The sequence below is a fragment of the Austrofundulus limnaeus genome, unplaced genomic scaffold, assembly GCF_001266775.1.
Source record: "Austrofundulus limnaeus strain Quisiro unplaced genomic scaffold, Austrofundulus_limnaeus-1.0 Scaffold27, whole genome shotgun sequence".
Lineage (NCBI taxonomy): Eukaryota > Metazoa > Chordata > Actinopteri > Cyprinodontiformes > Rivulidae > Austrofundulus > Austrofundulus limnaeus.
In genome coordinates, this window is record NW_013952429.1 from 892,699 (window position 1) to 899,408 (window position 6,710).

General features: G+C 39.6%; 1 long non-coding RNA gene across 1 annotated transcript in view; it reads left to right on the forward strand.

The window, feature by feature from the left end:
* Positions 1-50: 50 nt before the first annotated feature.
* LOC106515204 (uncharacterized) overlaps positions 51-6,710 on the forward strand; it is a 71,293-nt gene continuing 64,633 nt past the window's right edge. The window contains exons 1-2 of the long non-coding RNA XR_001309971.1: positions 51-157; positions 375-490. This is a non-coding gene — a long non-coding RNA (uncharacterized LOC106515204). The remainder of the gene's footprint in view (positions 158-374; positions 491-6,710) is intronic.

The following is a 6,710-nucleotide window of genomic DNA, read 5'->3' on the forward strand; positions in this document are numbered from 1 at the left end:
CACCACCCCCTCCCCCCTCTCCCCTCTCCTCTCCTCCGCTGCTTATCTCTGCGCGCATCGTCAGCAGTAGTTTGAAGTGAAATCTGACAGCCGCTGCCGTGCCCGCTCCTCCGTTTCTTTTCACTCTCCGGCTCATCGTCCCGTCTTCTTTAAAGAGGTAATAAACCCGGCGGGTTTAACGCGCTTTACTGTTATTAGTGATGGACTTTTATTTATTGGACGGGTGGGGTAAGATGACTGACCTCGATTGCCGGCCGGGATGCGAGCGCGCGTCTCTCTGTGTGTTAGGGGTGACGCGCTTTTCTCACAAATAAGCTCTCCCCCCTTTTATTTCTGTTGTATTTATCTCTTTATTTTTAATCTTCTCTCCGCAGCTCAGTCGGGACAGGTGGGACCGCATCTGATCGCTGTCTTCAACTTGGGGGCTGAAGAAAGACCCGGGAAACTCCTCGGGATTCTCCGCACACCGAGCGCTGATCTGGATTTTGTGGTGAGCACATTGACTTTTCAGTTATTGGTGCTTGTTCTTCTTCCTCTGTTCAATCTTGTGCATCTTTAAAAGTGGTCCCTTTGATTTGCTTATCTAACAGTCTAAATATAAACCCCTCTCCTGCTGCTGTAGTTATCCTTCAAAAGCATCATCATCATCATCACTCTCTCTAAGTGTTTGTATTTATTTTTATTTTTTTAAGCTGCACCTCTCCTCCTAGCTGTCCACTTTTTTAACCCTCCCTCATCCCCTAACATGGCAGATAAGTTTCCACTTCTTGTGAATTCAACGTGGCCACTTGTGACAATTAACGGCTGCTGTCAGTATTCCTCTCACGGAGGCTGAGAGGGTGAAATAACACCGAGCTGAGTGTGGGAGAAAAAGAGGGGAGATTAGGTGAGAGGAAGAAAGAAACAATTCAGGGATCCCTAAGGTTGAAAAGGGGAGGGCAGAGCTACTTGCTTTTATTTTATTGAAGGGGGTGGAGGGGTGGTTATTAGTCTTTTTATGTCTCAGGGATGATTACATGATCTGATATTGGATTCACCGGCTCTTCTGAATGTGCCATCGCTGTGAGGTCCATTACAAGTCATTACATGGTTGTGACATACAAGCACTCTTGAAACTGTGGGGCCATTTGCTGCTTTTATTGTCCTGTTTATCAATTAAGGCCATCTCTAATGGAGATCTCACACTTCCTCCAACATAAAACATTACTCTCCCACACACCATCCGCCAGCATCTCACCTCCCACATAGCCACACTTGCTGTCCACGGCCGATTATCTGGTTATGTGCCATCGTTTGAACTAATTTTGAGATGTAATGACATCTCGATAGCTGCTGAGGCTGTGCCATCAGAGACCGGCGAAGGAGAGGCCTTAAAGACGCAGAGGGCAAGGCAAAGAGCCCTTGGAGGTTGTTGGATTGTGTTAAGTACAGTACAGGGTTGTCATTTTGAAGTCAGGAATGTGTGTGTTTTTAGTGTGTGTGAGAGACAGACTCAGCTTTGCTCAGTCATGTGAGTGCAAGTAAGGAATGAGTGAGAAGAGACAACGAGGAACAGAGAGAGATTATGCTAACTAAAAGTTCCGGAGGAAAAACCCGTTGTAAGCAGTTTTTTATTTTATTTTGGGGCTTATAAATGTACATGTCAGGCTGTCACAGTCTTTTCTCAAAAAAAGTTATTTTGGGTTTGACGTGCTTTTACAATATTTATATGAAAGAAGAAGCCCCCCGACTTATGTTATCCTTTGTGTGCACCAAAGAGAAGGAAAAGAGGACTGATCAAACAAAACCAAACTCCATAACCCTTAACTCAGATGACGTGCACCAAATTGTTGAGAGTCCATTAAAGTTTGTTTTTTTCATATTTGGGAAAATGAACAAAAATACAGGCAGTGATAACATGTCACTGGTGATATTGTGTCAAAGAAAATTCATTTCATTGGAAAGTGTCCTGTGTGTTCCCTCCTTGATTTACCTCCCGCACTGCGTGCAGATGAGTTTCAGTCTGAGACCTCCACAGATGCTCCAGCCTGGCTCTAGACATGTTTGGCAATCACGCCATGAACCAATCACTTAGTCTTCTGGAGCCTCCCATCAGTTTGTCTTCTCAGGATGAAAATGAGTTTGATGATGAGTTGATGGAGTGTAACTGATGGCAGTCCAGATGATTAAGATGACAGCGCTGTTATTGCCATGTTATTGGTCATCTGAAAATTTGTTGTACTGATAAATAAAAGCATGTGACAGATTAACAGTTTAACCTGAACCCTCTGACTTCCTCATTGAAGCAATTAGTTGGCTGTGTTATGGGGTGATGGAAGGCTCCCTTCAAATCAATACTAAGCTGGTCTGACTGGCCACTTCACATTTATGGTCTGATGAAAGTGGTCTCTTTAAGTAAGGTCAAGAACCTATCTGCAAGGTTTGGCAGGAGGTTATTGAGTCATTTGATAAGTATTAAAGACAAAGCATTCTTTGAAGGAATGTATATTGTCTGCTGCCTTTCATGCCATTAAGATCATCGCATTTTGAGAAATGACTCTGTTGTTGGCATTTTGATTAAACTTTTAAAATAACATCATTATCAGTCTAATGCCATGTTGCGTTATCTCTTGATCTGTTCTTTGAGTGTGCGTGTTTGTGACTCTCAGCTACTTTTGCAACAAATTTTAGCTTAATACCTGTAAAATTGGCTGAGTTGTACCCATATTTGTGTTTTTTAAGGTCAGTTTTCAGTGACAACCATGAATTTTGTGGAATCCAAAATTTTATCAGTTGTGGAGGTACACCTAATGAATAATTTTCTGAAAGTTTCATTCAGTTTTGTTCAGAGGTTCATGAGATACTGTATTTTTGGTATATGCTCTTAAAGTCTGTTGACTCTAAGAATAGATAAAGTTTTAAATGCAAATCTACTGCAGAAAGTTATTGTTCAAAGTGTAAATTGGAGATGATTTGCAACCACTAATGCTTGGTTTAAATGGCAAGATTTTAAAACTGTAAATTGATTTTGAAAACCAGAGAGATGCCACATATGATGGAAAAAAAATAACAAATATAAGGGTTTAGGCCCTACAGTGTGTGGTGTACAGCCACATGACAAAAGACTACACACCACGCACAAACAGATTTCACTCATGAACATTTGGATTTCAGAGAGGAAATCTTGAAAGATCTCTTCAAATCAAAAATGGGTTCAGAGTAAATAAACATGGCAGATGAGGAAGACGTAATGGTGATAGTTTGAGAATTGTTTTTAACAGAGAAAAAAAATATGAAACAAAAATACATCTCCAACTTCCACCGAACTTTCTTGTGTGCCATGGCAGGTTTTTTTTTTTGTTTCTTGTCTTCGGTATCTTGGATTCCCCTCCATGTTTCTGTCATCTCACTTTCTGATTTGCTGCACACCACATTCAATAGGCTGTATGCTTGTTTGTCCTTGAGGATCACCACACACACACTGCCATATCAGGCCAAGACAATCCAACATGTTAAATATCTCCAATTTGAGATCGGAGCAGTTCCAACGTGCTTCTGAGCCAACTAAATCACTCTTAACACACCACACATGACAGGAATACCTCAAAAGATTATCTTTGGAGCCGTCATAACAATTGGGGCATCCTTACGATTGTCAGAAGGGCAAAATTGTGTCAAAAGTTGGCACAAATATCTTACTGTGTGAACCTAATATCACATCTAAAATTTTAAGACAAGGTTTACTGAATCTGGCTCATGTTTTGGTAAAATAAACTGTTGTACTTTTATTCATTTGAGTAAATAATCTTTGTTGCTCAGCTTACATTATTTCTTGTCATTTTGTAATTGCTGCTTATTATTGGCTTCACACTTAAACATTACTGCTTACTAATTGTTTATTAAGTGTTTTAAAGCCTGATTAATAACTGCAATATTTACTACCTACTACCCATCTTTACTGTTAAGATGGGTAATAAGGGTAAGGTTTATGTAATACAGTTGCATAAAACATTAAATTTGTGTTTAGGAGGGTTTTTTATTTATTTATTTTTATTTATTTGAGGACAGCAGCAATCGTATTGGCCCTGCTCTGTCTAGTGAGACAAAAACTATTTTTCAAACAGAGGTTGATCAAATAGCTATGTACAAAAGAATAAGTTCTGTTATAGCGCCGACACCTTATTAAAACTATTTTCATACTTCCTCCCGTTAAGTTCGTGAAAGTTTAAGCTTTTGGTCCACAGAGGAGCATTTTCTGACACAAATAAACCAAAACTTTTCAAAGCAGCAAATAGAAACAGGCTGGTGATATTTTGGCAGATAATCTGTTTCTTTAGACAAAATCCACTTAATCTCATCCCTAAATAACTAAGTAACACTGCTGTTCAAATTTTACTGCATTATGTCATTGCTACCATAAACTACCCATTATATCACACCCCTTTGCAGAGTGTTGAGAAAAAGGAAAGAAAAAACTGCTGAATGTTCTCTCCAACATTTGGGGCCAACAGCTGCAGCTGCAGCTTCCACTCTCCATCTGACACGGGACAAAGACAAACAACGGCTAAGCAAAGAGGCAGCACCGCAGATAGCAAACCCAGACAAAAAAAGAAAGAAAAAAGAAAGAAAAGTTCATGTTTTTTTTAGAACTGACATTTAGTATACTTTAATATCTGTAAGTTAAACCAAACTTTTAAGGAGTGTGGGCCAATCAGAGTCCTTTAACATAAGGCTTAAATCGTTTTTCACTGCCGCCATTTGTGGCAGGGATAATTTACACAACACTCAAGTTTAAGTGGTTGTTATAGATGTCAAGTTCCACTAAAACTCTAGCTTTAAAGGAACTCTGGTATTTAGCCAGTTTATGTGTTGTCTGATCTCTTTCAAATAAATGAAATGCCTAAAATCTATTGAAGGAAGAATGCCTTTCACACCAGAGTTTTAGACTAAAAATGTGAAGAAATGACAGAGTTGAAGGCATTTTATGTCAAACCCTGAAAATAATGTTGTGCAATCTCTTGCAATATCTCAAGATGTGACACTCGGAGTTTGTGTTGTAAACTCGTTTTAACTCCCATCAATTCGACCTTGACATCTGTAATATTGACTGAGTTATAAACAATTTTGTTTTGGCTAATGTCAATTATTGTGAAAGGAGAAGTGTACAAAAGTTACTCAGTTCTAGAGGTACATCCATTGATATTTTGCTAACAGTCAGACAGAGTTGACTCCAACTATTTAATGGAAGCATTTTAAATAAAGATCTTGCACAATCTTTTTATGCTCAAAATATTTTTGGGATCAGTCTCAGTTACTACCACACAGTAGGTATCACAATTGTGTTTTTTTATGATCATTTGGCTGTAGCAGCCATCTTGAATTGGGTTGACTACAAAAGTTAATTATTTGAAGATGTACATACAGCTATTACTTTATGCAAGTTTCGTTTCAGCCTGTTCAGGGTTTTAAGAAATATTTTGTCAACAGACAGGCCCCTGCACAAACAGACTCAGGCAAAAACATTAACATCCTCCTCTACATTAATCAATAATATTCCTTACTTTGCTCCCTTTTTTTAGTCTTGGTAATGTGAAAGAACAGTAATGTAAAAAGGATGTGCCTGAATATCTAACAGACTGAACAAGTGGCTGTCATTGCTACAGCGACTTAATGAAGCCATTGATGTTGTGTATCTCATGCCCAAAAAAGCTTAAGACACTTGATGTTTTTTTTTACTTCTCCACAAACAGGCAGGTGCATTACGTCATGGTGATAATAGTGTTCCACTGCTGCAGTTAGGAATAGGATGCGATCTTACAAGGAAATAAGATTAAAAAGACTCCCTTTTACTGAGTGTACCTCATTCTGTCACCTCTGAAGCCTGAAGAGATGCAAACACCTGGTTAAGGAACTTTTGCAATGTGAAAACAAGCTGTGTGTGTTGTTCTCGACAGAATAGCTCTAACTGTATTAAACCCTTTTGTTTAAAATGGTGGGTTGGCATCACCACAGAGAATCTGACAATCCATGGAAAATGGTTGTGGCATACTAAACAACTCCTGATTTTTTTTTTCATGTGACAGATTGTGTGTGTCGTTTTCTCCCCTCTAGTTGTCATTTGTTCTTGAACGTGCACGCCGTCTATATCATGGATAGATGAAGACAAAGAAAGCTATGCGACAGATTTCAAAAATACAGAGTTGAAGTCATTTGCTGGCACAATTAGTCAAAACTGTATTGTGTCTTCCAGTTACCCACCCCTTCTGTCAAACAGTACCCGGCCTTGGGTTTAAAAATAGCTAAGTACAAACACAAACACACACAAGCACACACAAACACAGAGTTTTCACAGGGACAGCCCCGGTGTGCTGGCAGCAAACCAGAGAGGTGGTGATAACAAGGCTGAAGTTAGTTGGGTTTTTTTTTTTCACCTCAAACCTTCTTACACCCCTTTCAAAATATGATTCATCCCAAAATGAAATGTTTCTTTCCAAAGGTGGAAATACACACACACACACACACACACACACACACACACACGCATGCACGCACGCACGCGCGCACACACACACACACACACACACACACACACACTGTGGATTCATCTCCCTCTTTTCTTTCTTTGCCAGATACAGTTGAGCTAAGCCCCCCCACACACACATGTACCCACCACTCTTTTTACTCTCATAGTCTCTCTCTCTCTCTCTCTCTCTCTCTCTCTCTCTCTCTCT